The sequence below is a fragment of the Odocoileus virginianus genome, chromosome 4 (assembly GCF_023699985.2).
Source record: "Odocoileus virginianus isolate 20LAN1187 ecotype Illinois chromosome 4, Ovbor_1.2, whole genome shotgun sequence".
NCBI classification, from domain to species: Eukaryota; Metazoa; Chordata; class Mammalia; order Artiodactyla; family Cervidae; genus Odocoileus; species Odocoileus virginianus.
The window spans coordinates 66,113,004-66,136,568 of NC_069677.1; the positions used below are offsets into that span (position 1 = coordinate 66,113,004).

A 23,565-nucleotide genomic window follows, 5' to 3' on the forward strand; every position below is an offset into this window, starting at 1 on the left:
CAATACTGCTCCCTTAGAGCCAGTACTTACTGATGGAACATGGCACACTGGAGGCTGAGGAAGGAAAGGAATCCATTTTGGTGCAGGAGACTCAGAGCTGGGCTCATGTGCCAGTCAGAGTAGCCAACCTTGAAGATATTACTTTTGGACTTAAGTCAAGGCACTGCTTTGTTCTGTGGATAGCAGCAGGGTTGGAGGCAATGATTCAAAATGACCTCAGCTTTTGTCTAATCTGGTCCTGTGACCAGACCACAGGCCATACCTTGTCAGTAATTTCCTTTGCTGCTTTCTGCTAAGAGGCCCATCATCACAGCAAAATACTGTGAGCTGCTACAAAGGAGGAGGCAACTCTATGAGTTCTGTTTTTTCTTAAAGGATGTCTTTTGTTTGTTTATAATTTTATTTATTTACCTATTTATTTGACTGCACCAGGTCTTAGTTGAGGCATGTGGGCTCTCTAGTTGTGGCATGTGGGATCTAGTTCCCTGATCAGGGATCGAACCCGGGACCCTTGCATTGGGAGTGTAGAGTCTTAGCCCACTAGACCACCAGGAAAGTCCTGCTGTATGTGTTTTGACTTGAAAAGATCTTCAACACATATTGCCAAGTGAAAATATCAAATGCAGATGAAATGTGTGTGTATAAACACAGACTAATGACACTCTACTGGACTTGGATACAGGTTTCTATAAACATATGGAAGCATGTAGAAAGGGACAGAAATCATGTCAGTTACCCTCATTTTCACAGAGAAGTGGACAGGTGATAAAACTGCAAGTAGGTGTCAAAGGAGACTTCAGCTTTATCCAAAATAAATTTATACAAAGAGACAACTACTTCTGTAATTAAAAATTATTTTTAAAAATGTCCCAAACAAGCTGATGCTAAAATACCACGTTTAAGGTCAAATGAAGTGATTTACTTTCCCCCTAACTAGCATTTCTCAAATTGGTCAATCTCACCCCCAAGGGGTGTTTGGAAATGCCTGGTGGCATTTTGTTGACATCCAGGATATTGGCATTTAGTTCCCTAAAGAGAGGGATGTTAGGTATCTAGTATGCTAGAAAGTCCCATGCCACAAAGTAGGACCTCTGCCCAAATGCCAACAGTGGTCTTTGTGAGAGACATTATAGAAGTTTGGGTGGGTTGTACTTATAAATTCATCTGTGACTCCCAATTAGAAACTTTTTGTCTTTGATTTGAACTAATCAGATGCCTGGGCCATGTTCTATCTGGATATATGAAATAGTAAATGTTATACCTGATGGTCTTGAGAAGGAAGTTGAGAAGCATGTTAGTTGCTCTGGCTAGGAAGGCCAAGTGGCTTGGGTTTTATGCCTCTGTGTAAAGTATGCAGATTTCTGACAATAAGGGTTGTCCAAGGACCAGCCGGTGCCCCTGTACCTAGCTGAGACCTGAAGACAAATGTCCCACCAGCCAGCAGTCAGAGCAGGGCTGACAGTCTTCCAGGGAAAGTTGGGAGGGATCCTTTTCCAATGGTTAGCCATTTCCACACCAGACTGGCTGCCCTCAGACCACTGCAGCCCTTGGGAAGCAGCTCCCAGCTCACAGTAATGAGAGCTGGAAAGAGGACAATTGGCAAAACAGAATGAACCTCTTATATTTTCCCCTTCAGTTCTCTGCTATCTGACATTGTTGTGGTACATGCGTTCACAAATATGAATTGGGCATCTCCTCTGTGTCAAAGATTGCACTGGGCACAGAGTATAGCAGAGAATGATACATACATGCTTCCATTCTAGCAAGGAAGACACCATAACAAAGCAGATCATTTTAAATAATGATGACCATTAGGATGAGACAACATGGGGTAACGTGATTGACAGAGACTAGTGGTGGGTCGACATATGACAGAGTCCAGCAGAGACCTCTGTAGGGAGGTGGTCTGAGGAAGTGAGCTTAACTCTGGGGAGAATAACCATGCTGGCTCTGGGAACTGGGGTGGCAGCTGCGGATGCCCTGTGCCTGTGGGGGCTATTCTTTCAGCTCAGCCACCTAGGACAGTGGATATGGGTTAGATCTTTACCTGCTCCAAGGCAGGTAAAATTATGATGAATGACATTCACACTTCTTATTTTGTCTACCAGCTTTTTCCACCCAAGATTTCACCCACATCTAAGAAGTTGATTTCATTAATTTTAGAGGTGTAGGGGTCAGACAACTAGCATGGGATTTTAAAAATTATTAATTAAAAACACTTCTATGGCACTTGCTTTGTGTCAGGCACTGCTCTGAAGGCTTGACAAATGTTAAGCCATTTCGTCTTCACAACAAATCTACATACCAGGTCCTGGGGAGGAGTATAATCCTCAGTTCATACGTGAGACTGTGGGGCTATTTCTCCCAACATGGCCCCTTCCGTGATGGTGTGGTCCTGCATTAGCACTGGGCTGGGGACACGGTAGCAGTGGCTATCTGATTCAAGCTACTGAATCAGAATCTGTTCTCTCCAGTGATTCTTATGGATGGCCAAGTTGAAGACCATGGATCCAGCCCCTATGTTTGCTTTTAGAGAAAGACCTCAAGGATGAGTCTTCCATCATTAGCTAATTGTTCAAAATTAGCTAATTTATCATATGTCCATTGTTAGCTAATTGTTCAAAAGTCAGTAAGTGTTTTGTTTTAATGTACCTTTCCCCTTCCTTACAGCTCACTTCTCAGGTCAAGGGACCAAGCACAGATGGGCAGAACCAACCAGGTAAGCAAGGCTCATCTAAGCAGGACATTGTGCCTGCAGACGGCCGGGGCTGGTGGTGAGAAGCAGGTACAGAAGAGATGCTTCAAACTACAGGATGTTGTTCCTGCCTCAGAGAGCACCTGGTCCCCGTGTGGACAGAGGACACCTAAGTGCCAAATGGAGTACAGACAGAGCTTCGTTTTCCCAGCGAAATCCCATCCCATCCCAGGAAGAACTAACTAAAGTCAATGTAACCATCACATATCCTTGACGGAAAGAAAGAAGGGGACAGAGGAAGAAAGAAAGAGGGGTTTGGGAGTAACGGAGAAAAGGAGAGAAGGAAAGAAATGGTTGATAGAAAGAAAGAAGGGGGCAGGGAGGGGAAGAAAGAAAGAAGGGAGGAGGGAGGAAGGAGGAGAGGGAGGGAGGAGGGAAGGAGGAGGCAGGGGAGGGAGGGGAGGGCAGGGAGAGGAGGTGGGGGAAGAGAAGGGCAGATCAGGGAGAAGATCTTAGGTTGTGGGGTATCCTCCCCACACTCCTAAAGGAGATGCCTCAAAGGGAATATGCATTTCCCCGAGCAGCTCTGTAGCTGAGACTGGATCTAACATTTAAAGGCTTTTTTCCTAACACATGGCCCCTGAAAGCACAATAATCACATCACCTGGTTGTCAGCCAAAAAACACAGTCTGCTCTGGTGCTAAAGGAAAAACCGACTGTGTTGGGCTTGCTGGGAGACATATGTGTCCCATACCTTCTGGGTGATTTGAAGGATTTTCCAGAGACATTTTGATTACATGTAGTTTCATCTGGGGCTTCCCTGGTGGCTCAGTCGGCAAATGCAATGCAGGAGACCGGGGTTTGATCCCTGGGTTGGGAAAATCGCCTGGAGGAGGGCATGGCAACCCACTCCAGTGTTCTTGCCTGGAGAATCCCATGGACAGGGGAGCCTGGTGGGCTACAGTCCATGGGGTCGCAAAGAGTCAGACACAACTGAGTGACTAAGCAGCAACAGCAACAGCAGTTTCATTTTACGTTTTGGTTTCAGTCACTGCTCTGTACGGAAGATACCGCAGCGTGTGTGAAGGTCTTATGTGCTCTGACTTCCTCTGTCACCAGAGCTGAGAAGCCGCTAACCAGGTCTGGTCTTATGCTGCAGAGTCCGTGCTGGGGGAGAGGAAACAAGGCTGCAGGCTCCGGAGGAAGCAAGAGCCTCACAGTTAGTGACTGATTCTGACGGTGCAAATCCTGCTTCAATGTCCCTTTGCTCACACAATGGACACGAGGGCTCAGAACCCATGCAGCGCAGGGTCTGTCAGCTGGCTTGCCCTGTGGGATCCCACACCCGGCCTCCTACAGTCAGCCTGACCCCCTGGTGACCCCTCCTCTTCACTCAGCATGGGCTGGACCCAGGCTCTCCCTCTTACAATGTGAGGGGCAGCCAGTCAGTGGACTGTGGGCTCTGGTGCAAGGAAGACCCATAGACTCCAGGCTGGTGGCCACCTTGAGCACAGGAAGGGAGGCAACAGGCAGAGGGTGGCAGAGAGAAGTGGGGTGAGGAAGTCTGGGGTGAGCAACCAAGGCAGTTGGCAGCTGCCCCCACCTTCCTCGCCTGTGCCTTGCACTGCCCATCCCCTCTCACTGAGCTGGTCCACTCCATCCTATCTCCTGCACCCAAACAAGGCTTTAGCAGCCCTGGCTTCACATTGACCCCTGGGGGATCCAAGGCCTGCACAGAAGAGACAGTCTAACTGTTGAATGATTCACTTCAGAGTTTTCATCACTTTTGACCTCTGGTCACCCAAAATGCAAACTTCTAAGCATTTAGACGGTCTCGGCAAATTTATGTGTCCCTTTCTTACACGTCAGCTCTTTTTACTGAATTCTGTGTAAAGTGCCCACTCTGAGCCAAACCCTTTCTTTTCTGATGGTTTCTTAGTTTTACAGGCATCACTTTCCAACAGTGGGCACGAGTTTTTCCTACTGTTTATCACTTGAGCCATGAAAACAATCACAATGGTTTTCAAATTTTCAGCACATACTCTTTTTTTTTTTTTATGTGACTTGAGACTCCCATACAGAAGAGATGTAAGCCTAGTTAGCTCTGGGTTTCTTCTCTCTGTGCCCCTCCCCTGACTCTCAGCCACAGGCACTCCTAAAACCCAAGGGCCCTGGGAACAAACATAGGGTGCACAGTTCAGGGCGGCAGCTTGTTTCATCTTTATCTCAGGCAAACATCAAGGAGCACCTGCTAATATTACAGATGTACTCTAGCCTGCCCTGAGCTCTGAGAATGCTCTGGAAACATAGCAAAGTGAGAGATGTGTCCCCAACACAAAGGAAAGGCAGGAAGATAAGATGCCAGAAGCCATCAACCCTGCCCAGTCCAAGGGGGTTACAAGTACAGTTAAGGCTAGGGGCTCAGAGATGTGTGGAGAGGCCAGGTGAGACTTGGGCAGGGTTTCTATAGATTTACATAAGACAGTAAAACCTGAAAGGTGAGTGTGGTGAGTACAGCCCAACAAGAGGGGAAGCACAGGCGAGGTTGGAAAAGTCTGTGAGGCATCCAGGGAAGGGTTAGCTGATGAATTTGTTTGGAGAACAGGGCGTTCAGAATGGGAAAATGGGAAGGAGCCAGAATTCGAATGGAAGGCTAGGAAAATTCAACTCATTTCAGAGGTCATGAAAAGACTTGAATATTCAACTTAGGAAAAAAAAATTAGGACAAAGAAAAACAAGATAAGAGCACGCTGCACGCTGCTGAGATGCGCTGTCTGACATCGTTTGCAGGAAAAGAGAGGGGTGAGCCAAGGGAAGATATCGATGATACATTTCCCCACTGCTGACCCTCCCCCCAAAGGGTCACACACCCTGAGACCAGAGAAGGCAAAATGCACTATCACCACTTATTCATTAGACATCGATCGGTGAGGTGACTCATGCGAAGTCACCCAGCTGAGGACTCCGGGGGTCCTGACTCACAGGCCTTCCCAGAAGAAGTCTCTCCGTCAAGAACACATGATCTCCAAACACTTGTGCAGCTGCCAGAGAGTACGGTCTCCCCTCTAGCTCTGTGCTTCTCAGATCTTCCCCTTTCTGCCTGAATCCAGGAATGGGGAACACCCAATTCCAGCCCAGGCTCAGCTTATAACGCACAGCCAAAGGAATTCAGAGAAGGGCCTCTGTTGAAACCCCTCCGAGATCATCACAGTGAAACACCCACACACGACACGCACACACAGGCATTCTGGGAGCAGACATGAGCAACCGTGACGAATGGGTCCTGGAAAGGTGAGGGTTATACTCCGCCTGCCCTGAGGGAAGGACCTCAATGCTACAAACTTCTTTGGGGGTAATGGTTTAAGATGCTCCCTCATTGGACATGGTTTGATGGCAACACGTGTGGGCTGGCTGACTCTCTCTGCCTTTGTGTCCCCTGCATGGTGCTGTGGATAGTAATCCGTCTGCCAATGCAGGGAACATGGGATTGATCCCTGGTCTGGGAAGATTCCACATGCTGCAGAGAAGCTGAGCCACAACTACTGAAGCCTGCGCCCTCTAGAGCCAGCGTGCTGCAACTACTGAAGCCTACGTGCCTGGAGCCCCTGCTCTGTAATCAGACAGCCACTGCAATGAGAAGCCCACTCACCACAACTGGAGAGTAGCCCCTGCTCTCCTCAACTAGAGAAAAACCTGCTTGCAGCAAGGAAGACCCAGCGCAGCAAAATAGAAAGAATGATTGCATTAAAAAAAAAGAAAAATCCAGGGAGGTGGGGAGGATAGGAGGCAAATGAGGCATAGAGTCCGAGTAACCTACACAAGGTTCCCCAACAAGGCAGTGGATGGCCCCCTCTCATCCTGGCCCTGAAGGTGCAGAGGCTGTGCTTTGTCCAACAGCTCCACAGGATGGACAAGAAATGACTTCATCAGAAAAGGGGACAAAGAAGAAGAGGAAGGTGCCGCACATCCCCCCATCATGGGAGGAGGGGAAAGCTTTCCTGGAGGGAGGTTATGCAGGTCTCCCCACCACCTCTGCTGAATTCCCAGGAGAATTCTCTGTTCCGGAGACCCAGGGGAGGGCACAGAGGTCCCTTACAGTCCGGAGAACACGTCAGCCAGTGACTCAGCGCTGATGCGAAGGCCAGACCTCCCTGAGGTCACTGACTGCAGGCAACACCGGGCTCTTTCACCTCCCAACTTCTGTCCCCACAGTTAAGGAGGGAACACAGACAGCCTCCTGGTGACAGTGATCCCCCTCTTCCACAATAGGCATGCCATCTCCTCTTCACCCATTTGCTAATCCAACTAGTTTTCTCAATTTACAAATATAATAGTGTGCATCTGATTTAACAAAAATCTCAAACAGGATTAAAGGCTGTCCAATAAAAAGGAGCAACAGAGGTGTGGGATAATTTTCTAGTTCTTGACACACTGGTGCAAGGCAAGTTTTGGGCACTTTTGCCTTGGTCCCGGAGGAAATCACCCTGCATTGCACGTCCATCCACTCCCACTCTCCTCCACCCCATCCCTAAGCTCTGGCCCCTGGACTATTACGGTTCTGTGGCAACAAAGTTTATAACGTCCTTGCTCTGTTCTAGAAATAGAATTGTTTGTGCTTCATCTGGAGCTTGATTCTTAAAAACAACCAACATTTACGATATTCTGGTTGTGCAAGAACTGTCCTTCCCAGAGACAAGAGGACACCCTCGGAGAAGAACATGCAGATGTGCCACTAAACTGCTGCTGCTCAATGGAAAGGGAATTAACTAAATTGGGAGGATTAGGGAGGGTGTGGAGTGAGGCCTTCCAGTTGTTTTTGCTCATCATGTTGAAGGCATTTTCTCTAACTCCCATACTTGAGCTGGCGTGAAGGATGGGCCAGAGGTCTTCATTCACGGACTATTCATCTGTATTTTTTGCACACCAATTATGTGCTGTGTACTGTGTTAAGTATTTAAGATGCATAGAAGAATAGTTCTCACCTTCAAAATCTCCCCAGGGAGAAGGAAAATTGAAGGCAGTGTGCAAAGAAAAATCGAAGGCAGGATGCTCCAAGAAGACAGGGTTTTCTGTTTTGTTCATTGATGTACTTTTTTAGTTTTTAGACTAGCCAATTACCGCATTCATGACTGAGCACAATGACTGAGTTATGCACAGTGGTGGTGGGGGAAAGGGGGAAGGCGGCATCTATCAGAACACTAAGGAGGAGCCCTGAGAGCACCTGCCTCAGGCTTGAAGCCCAAGAAGGAGGAGGACACGGGAGGAAGTTGAACAAGGGGATTTCCAGTTGTTTGGTAGAAGCAGAAGGTGAAGCTGGGAACGTGGCAGGAGATAAGGGGACAATGACAAGAGGAGGCAATTCATGAAGGGGACTTGTGTGCTGGGCTGACGAGCCTGGCCTTTATTCCAGGGATGAGGGAGAATCCTGGAGGGCTGGCCCAGGGGAGTGGTGTGGTCAGGCCTATGAGTTAGAGACATCCCTGCATGGGCAGGTGGTGGGTGGATGAGCTGGAGGTGGGAATCCAGCTAAGGGACCGAGGCTGTCTCTGGGATGAGATGTGTTAAGAAGCTGAACTGAAGCTTCTTAACAGGCTTCTTTCTGGGAGCTGAGCTTTTGGACAGAAGGCTCAGTTCTTGGAAACATTCAGGAGGTGGCACAATTCTGTAGCTCAGGGGCTTTGTGGAATAGCTCAGCACAGGGTGAGCTCCTGATCTGGGTTGCTGAGCAGTGGGTGGTGGCATTATCCACCAAGACAGAGACTGAAAGAGCAGTGGGATCAGCAAATTTTGAGGAGCTCTGAGTACCACTGTGTGTTGTGCATGTAAGGAAGTCTTTAGACAGGTGGATCTATTTACTGATGAGAGGATTATGGTAAGTAAGTTGTAGATGAAGCCAAGGACAGTGATTTAGGCTAGTAGGCACATGAGAGTGCATGATAAACACCACCTGTAAAGATGGATAGATACAGAGAAGTCCATGGAGACTGGGAGAGCTGTTTTGAAAAGAGTATCACTGTTTCATTGGATTGGTGTGTGTGAATGAATGAATGTGTACATTAAATGATTTATACCTGCCATTCCTCCTGGCTCCTCCCTCTTGAAGTAACTTCAAGCACTAGACTATATGACCAGAATCTGTCCCCGTTTATCTTGGGGTAACAGCCACCAGAGGCAGCACCTAATTCTTGATATGACTACAAAGTCTCTCTTGGATTTTCAGGAAATATTTAAAGTCAGAAAGACTCTCTGGCCATACTTAGTTCAGATTTCCTTAGTTTGGAGGTGATATACTTTTTTTGTTCTAGGAAAGCATTCATGGTACCATATTACATTTAGCTGTCAAGCTTCCTTAGGCTGCTGTAGGCTGTGATAGTTTCTTACACTTTCCTTGATTTGTTTGTTTGTTTGATTTTGGTTTGGTTTTGGCCATATCACATGACATGCTCCGAGTTCCCTGACCAGAAATCAAACCTCTGGCCTGCAGTGGAAGCATGGAGTCTCAACCATTGGACCTCCAGGGAAGTCCCACACTTTCCTCGGTTTTGATGACTCTGACTGTTTTGAGGGGGCTTCCCTGGTGGCTCAGTCGGCAAAGAACCCATCCGCCAATGCAGGAGACACAAGAGACATGGCTTCGATCCCTGGGTCAGGAAGATCCCCTGGAGAAGGAAATGGCAACTCAGGTATTTACAGAATTTCCTTCAATGTGGGTTTGTCTGTTGTTTTCCTCATTATTACACTGGTGTTACAGAAACTGGAGAGGAAGACCACAGAGGGAAAGTGCCACTCTCATCGTCAAGGTGCACACTGTCGACTTAAGTTATCACAGCTGATGCTGACCTTGGTCACCTGGCTGAGTTCATCTCTGCCAGGTTTCTCCACTGTAAAGTCCCTCCCTGCCCCCTTCCAGACTGTGCCCTTCAGAAGGAAGTCACACTTAAGGAGTGCTGAGTTATGTTCCCCGCTCCTTGAGGGAGGAGGTAGTTAGCTCAAATCTCTGCCTTTTCATCTGAAGAAAATCTCTTCAGCCTCCTTTCCACCTTTCAGACAGTCTTTTAGGAACACACAGACCTGTCAGCTATGGAGCCCAACTGATACTGTGCAGGGCCCTGTGGGGCTCCTGAGCACAGAGACTTTCTGTGCCCCCATTTCTTTGATTATAGGGAACAGCCTTCATTCAGTCTCCAGGATCTTTCCTGGTTTCCAATGGGCAGATTCAAGCAGTTGTGAATTAGAGACTGGAAGGGATGTGAGACCAAGGAGAAACAAACAGTCAAGAGCAGCCTTGGGGCAAGGTCCTGTTTCCCCATCAACAGAAGCACACAAGAGTTATCTTTGAGCTATTTTGTGGATACTAAAACCGCCTCTCCCTCCCACCCCCGCCCCAAGGTGGGAGAAGTTAATGATTAACTGGTAGCCTGCCCACAGCACCCAGACCCCAGACCAGATGAAAAGAGAAGGTTGATGATGCTGACTCCTACTTACCTCACCACCAGCCCATCAGAAGAAATGTCCATGAGCTGATCACGCCCTCTCTGGACAATGGCTATAAAACGTCTCACCATCTTCCCCAAGTGGGGACACACTAGCCCACTGTGGCCCCCTTCACCTGACAAAGTAATAAAGCTATCCTTTTCTACTTCACCCAAAACTCCATCTTCAAGATTCGATTCAGCACCAGTGTACAGAGAAGCTGAGCTTTCAGCATTATGACTTTAAAGGGACCTTTTCCAGGACTTAACATTTCTAAATGTTATCTGTGTGCACCTCAAAATACTATATGCCATGTTTAAAATGCAAGTAGTGACTTCCCTCCAGGCAGGCACTGGTTTACTGCTGGGCCTCCAGGCCTGGAGTTTCCCTTTGAAGCAAGCCTGGAAGATGTCTTGTCCAGGGGCCTGTCTGGCCAGCCCTTGCCCCTTGTCTCTACCCTGCTGGTGTCATGTATGAGGCTGGCCTAACTTAAAAGTCAGGAATAAGTGAAAATTCCCCATAAGAGGAAGAGTCAGAAAGGAAGTGCTTGAAAAGAATAATGCTGTTTCATTGTATTATGTAATGTCCCACTTTGTTATAATAACAGCATTCATTTGTATAAACCAAGAGTATCACAGTAAAGACATACAACATGGTCAGAGATGGCATCATACAAAAGAGGTAAGGTAAAGAATTTTCCACCAAGACTGTAGAAAGAATTATTTCAAGACTTGGTGAAACTCCAACAAGAGTAAATGCCATGTAAGTCAGGAAACATAGTGTTTGTATCTTAGGATAATACTTTTTTTTTAGGATAATACATTTTTATATCAATGATTTAATAAAGAATTATTGTGCTCTGGTACGTTAGGACCCCCTCCACCCCCACGACTTGGGTTCCCTCCAGTGTCTGTGTGCTGCTGACCCCTGTGGCCTCCCCACAGGGTAAGGAGAAGCGACAAGCCAATTGTTCTTCTCTCTCACTCTATTTTCCTCCTTATTGCCTGGACTTTGAAGTTCATTGTCATGTAAACATTAACTTGCTTCTTAAATAGAGCTACAGAAGGCAAACTGTAACCTGAACATATGATTTACCCAAACTCTTTCCCATGAGCTCTTAAGGATTCTAATTTCTTCTCCACCGAGATGTCTCTGTCTCATAGAATTAGTTTTGATATAGGCTTAAATTATCATCAACAACATCATCATTATTATTTTGTTACTAAAGTGCTTTCCAAAGAATACCCATCAGAGATGATGTTAAGTAGTAATATCCACCAAGTTTCTTTTTAAAATATATTTAAGTTAAAAAGAAAGTTTGACACTGTAAAGCAATTATCCTCCAACAAAAAATAAGAAAAAAGAAAAAAATTCTTCATTTAAAGAAAAAAACAAAAGGAGGTACAAGTGGCAAAACACAGGACAAAAATCATCACTGGTTGAAGTTTGGGACCCATTGAACTCTTGCACTAATCAGTTTCACATGTGAAATTTATTGTACACTAAAAGCCTGAATCATAACTTTGGGAACATCCCATAGCAACTAAGAAAGTACAATTTTATTTTTTGGCAGTCGCCAGTCATCATCTACCTACGTTACCAACAGTTTTCTTTTATAATTTATAGTTGTGCTGATTATGAGAGTCTAAATCATGCTGGCAAATCCTTCAAAACAAATTACATGCCTCATTAATACAATCTTTGCAAGACTGGTGTTACAACAGAGGTTTCTCAGAATTTTGCTTTGGAAATGTTTTTAGATTTTTCTAAGTTATATTGTATTCTCCCCAAATTAAAATGATATAAAATTATAGTGAGCTTTTCTAACACCAAGAACCTTAACATATGTCACTATCTGAATTGCTGAAGAAACAACATCTTAGTTTTGAGATCTTGACTTTATAAAAATGATATGTCTTAATTATTCCCCTTCTACATCCATTACAGTGGTGTGTTCTTTTGCCACTCATGTGTCATATAGAATTATTTTGCTGGACTGGAACTGTGTAGCTTGTATAGTATCAAATAAATAAAAGATTGATATTTTAAAAGTGTTAATTTCCTTAATCTTTTTCTGTCCTGAGATGTTTTTCATTGACATCTAATAAAATATTTTTGAGTTGTTAAACCCTCTCCGCAGTAGGAAGTCTACATATTTGTAAATTTATTTAATCCACAATTTCAGATTGGTTGGCCTTTTCTAAATACCAAACTGGCCAGCTGCAGTCAATTCGATCACTTCCATGATCATCTTGCATTTATCCATAACTAAAGTCCTTGGTTGTTTTAATTTGCTTTGGAGAATTGGGCATAGACAGAACAAATGGCAATTACATTAGAGAGTTTTTAATTTATCTTAAAATATGAGCACTGCTGTTTATCTTTATGCTTAAGTTCCAAGAAACACTTTTTGACTGTTCTTGTTATTCTGGTTGTCTACTATTATTTTATTTTTATAAATACATCCTTTAATTTGCAAAGTGACTTAATTTGTTTTATTGATTCTAGGTGTCAGTGTTAATGCCACTAATTAACTTTGAAAACATAACTATGATATCATTATATTATTTTTGAGCAATAAATGAGCTTTCTTTCTATCCATGGCAATCTCTAATCCTTTCCTTCCCCCACCCTCTTTCCTTCTATCTTTCTCTCCTTCCTTCATCAAATATTTATTAGGCATTTGCCTGTCCAGCACTATACTAAATGTGGAGAATCAATGATGGATAAAGCTCTCAGTCCGCCAAGAAGCTTATTCTATTGATTTAAAATTCTTTTTTTCCTGTTTATTCCAGAGGTCATTTGGACAAAACACATTAATGAAATTCATGGGAAAAAAGCAAACATGGACAACTTTCACTGAGTTGGAGAAAAAGTATATCACCAACCTTTAGCAGCTGCAGTGAAATCTTTCTTCTCTGGGGGCTTGGCCTATATCAACAGTTCTTCTTTTCCCCAAGAGCTGGCTCTGGGGCAGGCATTCTTCCTCCTCTAGCATAAACAACCTTGGCTGGGAATGTTTGGTTGGACACCAGTTGGATGAGACCCAGAGCAGCCGGAGAGCCCTCCTAGAAACCTGGGTGCCCACACTTGCTTGGTGTGGCCGAGTGAGGCCTCTGGTACAGAGCTCCTGTAGAAAACCACAAATGCACAGGAAATTGGGGAAAATCAGATAAAGGCAAACCATTAAATGACACACGAACAGAAAGGAAACAGTTAAGAATTAACCCAAATTAATTTAAGGCTATAAGAGCGAGTGGTGCAACGGTTTAGTTAATAAGTAGCTGGTCTCCAAAACTAGGACACTGGAGCCAAATGACTAAGGGTTTTTAGAGCCATCAGGGGACAGGTGGAAGGGGAAATGGACTCACCACAGAGAGAATCACAAATGGCTGTGCGTAGTAGGAGAAGGCACTGCATCCTTACTCATATAGGTTCATACATGCACTCATCTACCTCTACGTAAATCTATTGATCCATTCAGCAAATACTTTTAGAGTACCACTGTTCTAGATGATGATGCTGAGGACACAGCAGTGAGCCCAACCCTGACATTTAGGAGCCTGCTGGAGGCACCATGAGCAACTGGCTGGAATTTAGGTAGGGATTATACAAAGAAAAAGGCAAAGTTGAAACTCGAGAATAAGGAGAAAATACTTGCAAATGATGTGACTGACAAGGGCTTAATTTCCAAAATACACAAACAGCTCATATAATTTGACCAAAAAAAAAAAAAAAAAAACCACACACACACCAAAAATCAAACAACTCAATCAAAAAATGAGCAGAAGACCTAGAGACTTTTGTCCAAAGGAGAGATACAGATAGCCAACAGGCACATGAAAAGATGCTCAACATCACTAATTATTAGAGAAATTAAAATCAAAACTATAATGAGGTACCATCTCATGATGGTCAGAATGGCCATAATTAAAAAGCCTACAAATAATAAATGCTGGGGAGGGTGTGGAGAAAAGGGAACCCTCCTACACTGTTGGTGGGAATGTAAGTTGATACAGCCACTGTGGAAAACAGTATGGAGGTTCCTCAGAAAATTAAAAATAGAATTACCTTATGGTGCAGCAATCCCTCTCTTGGGCATATATCCAGAAAAAACATGGTTCAAAAAGATAGATGCACCCCTATGTTTATAGCAGCACTGTTTACACTAGCCAAGACATGGAAACCACCTAAATATCCATTGACAGAGGAGAGGATAAAGAAGATGAGATACATATATACAGTGGAATACTACTCAGCCATAAAAAGAACAAAACAATGCCATTTGCTGCAACATGGATGCAGCAAGAGATTATCACACTAAGTGAAGAAAGTCAGAAAGAGAAATACCATATGATATCACTTACATGCAGAATCTAAAATAAGACAAATGAACCTATCTATGAAACAGGAAAAAAAAATTAGGGACAGAGAGAATAGACTGATGGTTGCCAAGGAGGGGGGAATGGGAGACGGCAGGAAAGTCTGGGATTAGCAGATGCAAACTGGCATATATTGAGTGGATAAACGACAAGGTCCTACTGTATAGCAGAGGGAACTATACTCAATACCCTGTGATAAACCACAATGGAAAAGAAAATGAAAAAGAGTGTACATGTATGTATAACTGAGTCACTTTGCTGGTACAGCAGTAATTAAAACAACACTGTAATTCAACTTTACTTCAATAAAAAATAAACAAGAAACTGAAATCTGCTGAGTGTGGCTGGTTTCTGCAGAGTACCAAGGCCCCTAGGCCTTCCAGTGGAACAAGATGTCACCTACTCCCTCATCCTTTCCCTCGTCTGAGGTTGTCTCTTCCTTCTTTCATTCACTCAGCCTAACGAGGCCATGTTCACCATCCACATCTTTAGATTCAAGACCGTCTCTACTCAGGCCTCCAGATGGCCACTTTCTTGCTGTGTCCTTTTCTCTGTGTGTGCACAATCCTGGTGTGTCTCATGTGTCCCCAAATTTACTCTTTTTATAAAACCAGTCAGATTGGATTAGGACCCACTCTAATGGCCTCATTTAACTTAATAACCTTTTTCAAGGTCCCATTTCCAAATGTACAGTCACATTATGAAGCAACAGGTGTTAGGGCTTTAACATGAAATCAGGGGGTTATGATTCAGCCCATAACCCCACTGCTCCACTGCTGGAAGATTTTTGCTTTCTGGTTGCCCTGCAATTCACTGTGTGGAAAATGGCATGAACCACAGAGAAAGCCAGTGACCACAGGGTCTTCTACTTCCTAAAACCATGCCTGCCTCAAACCAAGAGAGAAGAGAAAGAGCCTTAGGGTCTGCACGCCCTTATGCATACCTACACCTTGTTGCAGAGAGACATGGTTCATGTTCTCCTAGGATCTGAAGCAACTTCCCAAGTTTTAAGAGTGACAGAGGAAGTTTCTACTAGAGGCAGCTGTACCCTATTTTTTACCTTAGGATCACATGGGAAAGAGTCAAACCTTTGACTATCAAACAAAGGCGTCAAACAAAGGCGTCTTCGAAAATCTCGATTGCTTTAGAGGCAAACTACATTGTAATAATAGAGCCAAGACAAGAGGAAGTAAAAGAACTCTGCAAGGCACAGTTAGTAGCATTCTGAAAATTAGTGTTTCCTGTTTGCTTCAAACCTTCTTCTTCTACCCGGCCTTGCTTAGTGTTAACAGGTCCTGTTTGCCAGTGGCTCTAGGTCAGTTCACTGAAAGCCAGTTGTTTCCATTTTACCTTCCTAGTTGCTGACAGGCCCACCCCCTTCCCCTCCCTCTCATCAAGTTTCTTCACTTGTTTCTAATCTGTCTCAGTTCTCCCACTGCCGTTTGTTCTCACTTCCCTCAGTTCTTTCAAGTACCTTTTGGTTTCTCCAAACCCTCCGCCCTTTCCCTTTCACTCATCAATCCCAGCCTGGCCAAATCACCAAATCCCACAGATCCTTCACCTTACACTCCAGTCCTTGATTCACTCTCACTACATCATTCCCTAGCCCCGCCCACTCTATCCTAGCTCCCCCTACCACCCCAAAGGAAATACAAACTCCCCCCCACCCTCCTGGCCAAACTTAAACTTTTTATTTTTTATTGGGGTATAGCCAAATAACAATGTTGTGGTAGTTTCAGGTGACCAGCAAAGGGACCCAGTCATACACATACATATATCTCTTCTCCCCTGAACTCCCATTCCCAACAAGGCTGTCACATAACATTGAGTAGAGTTCATGTGCTCTACAATAGGTCCTTGTTGGTTATCCATTTTGAATAAAGCAATATGTACATGACCTTCCCAAACTCCCTAACTATCCCTTCCTCTTGGCAATCATAAGATTGTTTTGAGTCAACATAGACTTTTTAATGGTGATTTTTTATTTTTTGGCTGCACTGGGTCTTTGTTGCTACATAAGGGCTTTCTCTAGTTGCGGTGCACAGGCGTCTTATTACTGTTGACTTCTCTTGTTGCAGAGCACAGGCTCTAGGATGTGTGGGCTCAGCAGTTGTGGTTCCCGAGCTCTAGAGCACAAACTCAGTAGTTGTGGCACACATGCTTAGGTGCTCTGAAGCATGTGGGATCTTTCCTGTACCAGGGATTGAACCTGTCTCTTGAACTGGCAGGCAGATTCTTTACCACTGAGCCACCAGGGAAGCCCCCAACTGTATTTCTGAATCTGTGAACTGCCTGTTCATATTCTTTGTCCATTTTTCAATTTGGTTGCCTTTTTCTTATTGATTTATATATTTGTGCTCTGTCTTTTATCTTTTATATATTCTCATGAATATTTTCTCTTAGATGTTCCTTCTCTTCTAACTAACTGGGCTACAATAGACTGAATAGCCCTTAAAATGCTGTCATGCCATTATAATGGAATTCTGAACAACTAAGATTTTGCAGAAATGTTCAAAGTTTGTTTTAAAAATTCCATCCAGTAAGAACTGTTGTAAACTTCATAAACAGCAAAAACAGCAAGTAAATATGGTGTATGGATCAGTAAATTGGGTTTCAGCAAATGAGTCTGCTTCTTCTACCAACATATATCTCAATACCACAAAATGTGACTGCATTTATTTGTTTTATATGTCTATTTCCCTTCATATTCATTGCCTTTACTCATTTCTTTTAGTTACACAGCAATTCATTTTATTGTGGAAAGACTTAAAATACACATATATGTGTGCACAACTGTAGCAAACATTTTTGTGCTTGCCAACAGGCATTCCCCCCTCACCCATGATAGCCAAGCCCAGATTTTGTTCAGGTATCCCCTCAAATCTGTTAATTGGATTATATAATTCTTTAGTTTTCTACTTGGTTTATGAATTTCTGAGAAAGCAACATTAAGAAGAGGGGTAGGAGAAACCCAGAAACATGATTTCATAGCCCCAGGTCCTCAGTGTGACATGGGAGCAGGTCCACTCACTCAGTGACAGTGTAGTGAGCCTGCCTTTGTACCTGTTGTGGGTTCCATTTAGAAGGTGCTCATACAAGTTCTGAAAGGGGTCTAAAGTGGATTCAGTGTGTGGCAGTTTACAGAACTGGTGAGCCAGCAAACCTAGTTTATATCTATTCTTGTATGGGCTTTAGGTGAGGGAACTTAGCAAAGATGTGATGCATGACACGCACTGCTATCCTGCTTGATCTTAGGGGAGAAGGGACTAACCCAGAGAAGGGAAGGTCTTTTCATGAGGGGCTTTGTACAACTTGAACTGACAGCCTTGTGAATGGAGAGACTGCATATGTGGCAAGAGGTTGGGGGACTCTCAGGTTACAAGTCAAATATCACAAATATGTTGTTGACACAGACTCAGAAAGCCATGAGCATAACATTCTTTAGAGTCCAACAGTGCACACTTGGGTCCAATACGACAGATGAATATGCTGCAAAACAGAAAAAATGCTTACATAGAGGAAGAGGAATCTTCTCTTCCATGTGTTCAATTTTTGTAATAAAATATTCCACATACAAAAAATTTAATATGTAAGAGATAAAGAAGGTGAATAAACATCACATATCAATCAGCTAGCATAAGAAACAGAACATTACCAATCCCTTTGAAGACCATATGCACATTTCTGTTTAATACTCCGAACTGAAAACTGAACACAATGCCTACACCTCACTTCATATGTCACTGGCCAGAACTGCACTGCAAGCCCATACCTAAACATGTCATTTCAAGGGTGACAGGATGTTTGTGATTGCTTAGACAGTAGTTTTCAAACTTTTTGGTCTCAGAACCCCTTTCCATTCTTAAAAATTATTGAGGATACCAAAGAGCTTTTGTTAATGTGGATTATATCTATCCATCAGGACCATATCAGAAATTGAAACTAAGAAACTTTTAAAATATTTCATTTAAAATTACAATAATAAATCCAATACTTGTTAATGAACACACTTACACTTTTTAAGAAAAAAATACTTTCCAAAACAAAAAGTAATTAGTACTTTACGAGTAATTAGTACTTTACATTTTTGCAACTCTGTCTGGCTTAATAGAAGACAGCTGAATTCTCATACTTGCTTCATCATTCCAGTCGGTTCTAATATTATTTTGGGTGAAGTATATGAAGAAAATTTGACCTCACAGAGGTAAGTAGTTGGAAATGAGGGGAGAATTTTAATAGCCTTTTCAGGTAATTTTGGATATTCTTATTTGCATGCTAAGTCACTTCAGTCATGTCCAACTCTTTCTGACCCTATAGACTGTAGCCCACCAGGCTCCACTGTACATGGGATTTGCCAGGCAAGAATACTGGAGTGGGTTGCCATGCCCTCCTCCAAGGGATCTTCCTGATCCAGGGATCAAAAACGTCACTACATCTCCTGGATTGCAGGTGGGTGGGTTCTTTACCACTAGTGCCACCTGGGAAGCCCCATTTTATTTGATATCATGCCAAAACCCAACATATGACAGCTTCTTAAAGGTTAGTAGCAATGTGGAATCTAAAATTGCATCAATGAACTCTTCATACTCTGTGACATAAAATATCCATTGGGCTATCTTGCAAGTGGAATAGCTTTTTGTTTTTTTTCAACCCATGCATCGTAGTTTTGTGACATCATGTATTGGGCATTTGGAAAATATTGGGTCACTAAATGTAGCGCTATTAAAATATGTCCATGTATTAGGTCCTCTTCCCTTTAGGAAGTAGAACTTAATTTCTCCCTTCTTGAGGGGGACTTTACACATGATTCACTTCTAAAGAATAGAATGTGGTAAAAATTATAGAATGTGACTTATGAGGATAGAACATAAAAGACATTGATGCTTTTATCTTGCTCCCTTGATCTTGGGTCACTTGCTCTGGGGGAAGCTAGTTGCCATGCTGTGTATACTCAAAGTCCTATGGAAAGGTACATGGGGTGAGATACCCAGTCTCCTGCCACCAGCCATGTGAGTGTACCATCCTGGAAGCAGACACTATAGCTCCAGTCAGGCTTTCAGACGACTGCAGCCTCAAGAGACAGACATCTTGACAGCAATGTGTGGGTGAGTGAAACCCAAAGTTAGAACCACCTACATAAGTTACTCCCAAATTTTTGACCCACAGAAATCAAAAGATAATCAATTTTCTTGTTTTAAATCACTGTTTTGGAATAATCTGTTATTCAACAAAAGATACTAATATACTGAACTTTGCAGATCTTCCAAATGTTGACACACATTTCATTATTTGACATATTTTTGAAATCACATTCACTAACATCACCACCGAGTTCATCAGAAGAATCTTTTAAGCATGTAAAGCTGTCAAGATATTTACATGGTAGTATGGGTTTCCCTGGGCTTCCCTGGTAGCTCAGCTGGTAAAGAATCCCCCTGCAATGCAGGAGACCCTGGTTCGATCCCTGGGTCAGAAAGTTCCCCTGCAGAGAAGGGATAGGCTATCCACTCCAGTATTCTTGGGCTTCCCTGGTGGCTCAGATGGTAAAGAACCTGCCTGCAATGTGGGAGACCTGGTTTGGGAAGATCCCCTGGAGGAGGGCATGGCAACCCACTCAAATATTCTTTCCTGGAGAATTCTCAGGAGACTGGGACAGAGGAGCCTGGGGGACTATAGTCCATGGGGTCACAAAGAGTCAAACACAAGTGAGTGATTAAGCACAGCACAGCATGGGTTTCCCTGGTGGCTCAGGTGGTAAAGCATCCACCTATAATGCAGGAGACCTGAGCTTGATCCCTGGGTGGGGAAGATCCCCTGGACAAGGGAATGGCTACCCACTTCAGTATACATGCCTAGAGAATTCCATGGCCGGAGGAAAGCCTGGAGAGGCTATAGTCCGTGGGGTCACAGAGTCAGACATGACTGAGTGACTAAGCATGTGCATGCACACATACATACACACACTCACATGGCAGATATGTTTTTCAAATTCTAATTTTTGCTTGAAAGGCCACATTTTATCATTGTCAACAATAATCTCAGTTGCTTCTCTTGAACTGACAAGTTGACTTTTATTTTCTAGAAAATTTCTACTAAATACCCAAGTCCAAAAAAATCACTGTTGTCCAGTCATTCAAATACAAGAGATGCTTTTTAAAAGAGAATCTAGTTCAGCTAGCAAATCAAACAAGCACAGAATTGCTTTTAGTTGAGCAAGTGACATTTACTACCACCTCCAAGTGAGGAGTCCCACTGCATGGAGACTAGTAGTTGGTAAAACAACATCTGCCACCAGAGTATCAGCCCCAGGCTGTCAACCTGCTCCATGGTTGCAGGTGCTGGTGTAAAAAGAGACTCAGATGTATGGAACAGACTTGTGGACTCTGGGAGAAGGAGAGGGTGGGATGTTTCAGGAGAACAGCATTGAAACATGTATATTATCTAGGGTGAAACGGATAACCAGCTCAGGTTGGGGACATGAGACAAGTGCTCGGGCCTGGTGCACTGGGAAGACCCAGAGGGATCGGGTGGAGAGGGAGGTGGGAGGGGGGACTGGGATGGGGAATACATGTAAATCCATGGCTAATTCATATCAATGTATAACAAAAACTACTGTAATGATGTAAAGTAATTAGCCTCCAACTAATAAAAATTAAAAAAAAAAAAAAAAAGAAGACACAGTTCACACGGGCAATGTGTGAACAATGCTTTACTCTTTACCAGTGAAGAGAAAGAGCACGATCAGCTTCATTGATGACAGTCCCCATGGCCAGCAGATCTGTATGCACTCTTCTTGTGCTGCAAGCAAAGGGCCCAATTCTCTCCCTGCTGCAAACAGATACAACAGTAGGGTCAGCTGGGTGTCACGTGATGCACACGGTTAAGCAGAACAAAGAAGTACACATCCAGTCCAGAAGAGGGAAAGATATTCCCAAACAAAGGGATATGCCGAGCCCAGACTGTAAGAGCTCTTTGTATCTTTGTGAGGAAATGTTCTGGGCCCACAGCACATTCTTAAACAACAGTACAGGGGTTGAAAGACTGAGCATGTATCTACCTAACACTTTTTTCAAGATGAACATAGTTATCTTGAGATGCAGCAGACTTGCTTTATTATAGTTCCCATTCTGTCACACAGAATAACAAAAGGACACAGAATTGAGTAAAAGGAACACCTTTTTACAACTTCAATAAGGACATTCTGTTAATAGAAGAAACAACAGGCCCCAAATGCAGTCACTTGTGCTAAGCCCCATGTCAGCAAACCAAGACTTAATACCTAACCTAACAGCAGTTTCAGCCTCTCCCTGGAATGTGACCTTTAGCCAGTCAGTGTAAAATTTCGAGTAGCAATGATGAGGTAATCCTGATAAACCCTTGTATTTCACCAAAGGAAGATGATCTTGCTTGAAACTCTGAAAAATGTGTTCATCTGCCTGTTTAGGGATACATATAGTTGTCTTTTGAGACCTCTCACTCCCTTTCACCTATACTCTAACCCTCCCATTTTGCTTCAGTAGCTGTCAGTCCCTTAAATGTCAACAGTTCCTTCTTAGTCCACTCCTTTCCTTCTATTTTCTTCTTTTCCTCCAAATGGTCCAGACCCTCTTTCTCATTCCAGTCCTACCAACTGCTCCCATTTCTAGCCAGGATGCTCTAAGTAGCTTCTGACGAGCGAGATGAAAATAGGCAGCAGGGCCCAGATAAGGTGTTGCTGGGGTCTGAGAGAATGAAGCTGGGACTGGAGGGTCTGAGGAAAGGGGCTGACTTTGTACAGAATCCAAGCATTTAAGGATATGTGCTGTACCGTCCTATGTAGACATAGGGCTGGGGCCACTGGAAACATCTTGGGAACCGCAACAGCAGGTCAGGATCCACAAATTTCTCCCCTCCATGCTACTGTCCACACCTGTCCCCACAGCCCACAGCTTCGATTCCTGCAGTTACTGCTAGAAAAAGCAAAGTTATGAGACCAACACGGGGAGCCCTGTGGGTTATGCCCTTTACGGCCACGTCTTCACTTTTTCCCAGTACAAGACAGGCAATGCAGCATTGGGAATAATCTTTACCCTAGACCAAGACCATTGGAAGGACTGATGCTGAAGCTGAAACTCCAATACTTTGCCCACCTGATGCGAAGAACTGACTCCTTGGAAAAGACCCTGATGCTGGGAAAGATTGAAGGCAGGAGGAGAAGGGGACGATAGCAGATGAAATGGTTGGATGGCATCATCTACTCGATGGACATGAGCAAGCTCTGGGAGTTGGTGATGGACAGGGAAGCCTGGCGTGCTGCAGTCCATGGGATCGCAAAGAGTCGGACACGACTGAGCGACAGAACTGAACTGAACTGAACTGAAGGCCATCGAGCCATCGGCCTCTACTCCCAGGGTCGCCCAAAGGTGGGGACAGAGCACGCAACGGTGGCAGTGCACGGCGGCTTTGGGTCTGGTCGTGCGCGCCAGAGGGAAAGCGGAATAATGCACTGAAAGGCTGTTGCCAGGTCCTTTCCCTCTGACGTCCCGGTTTCTGACTCACTGACGACCCCTGGAGGTAGACAATCCGTAAAACCTCTCCTACCCTCTCAGGCACCGACTCCACCACCAGGCTCATCTTAACTTCCGCTTTCATGAAAAGAGAGCAGTTCCGGGGTGGGGCCCCGCGCGGCCTTGTGGGAAATGGAGTCTTGTCAGGAGGATTCTGGGAATCGTAGTTCCTACTGGTCCTTTTGCGCACGCGCATTTTCGTCTTCGCTTCCCTGGCCTTCAGCTGCTTCGCCCGGCGGGAAAGAGACACGTGAGCTCGTGTGTGGCTGGCCTGTAACTTGCGGCGGCTCAGGCTTTGTCCTCTGGGGAGGGGTCCCCAAGTGGAACGTGACGGACGGACTTGGGTCCTCTGTCAATTACAATTGCCAGTTGTAATCGGGCAATTACAGCGGCAAGTGATAATCGCTGAGATGCAAGGTGTAGGAGCAGTGCGTAAAGGCTGGGAGGACGAGGCATCGGAGCGAAAGCT

General features: G+C 44.3%; 1 protein-coding gene and 1 long non-coding RNA gene across 3 annotated transcripts in view; both read right to left on the bottom strand.

The window, feature by feature from the left end:
* The window catches only part of ZBTB38 (zinc finger and BTB domain containing 38), a 131,124-nt gene extending 117,803 nt beyond the window's left edge, over nucleotides 1-13,321 (bottom strand). For both annotated transcript variants that reach the window (XM_020879291.2, XM_070466665.1), the window contains exon 1: nucleotides 13,057-13,321. The gene's annotated coding sequence lies outside the window, so the exon portion shown is untranslated. The remainder of the gene's footprint in view (nucleotides 1-13,056) is intronic.
* Nucleotides 13,322-21,243: 7,922 nt separating this feature from the next.
* Nucleotides 21,244-23,323, bottom strand: LOC139034795 (uncharacterized). Its single transcript, XR_011487347.1, has 2 exons — nucleotides 23,131-23,323; nucleotides 21,244-21,378 (listed from the first exon to the last, which is right to left on the bottom strand). It is a non-coding gene; the product is annotated as an uncharacterized lncRNA (long non-coding RNA).
* Nucleotides 23,324-23,565: the final 242 nt, after the last annotated feature.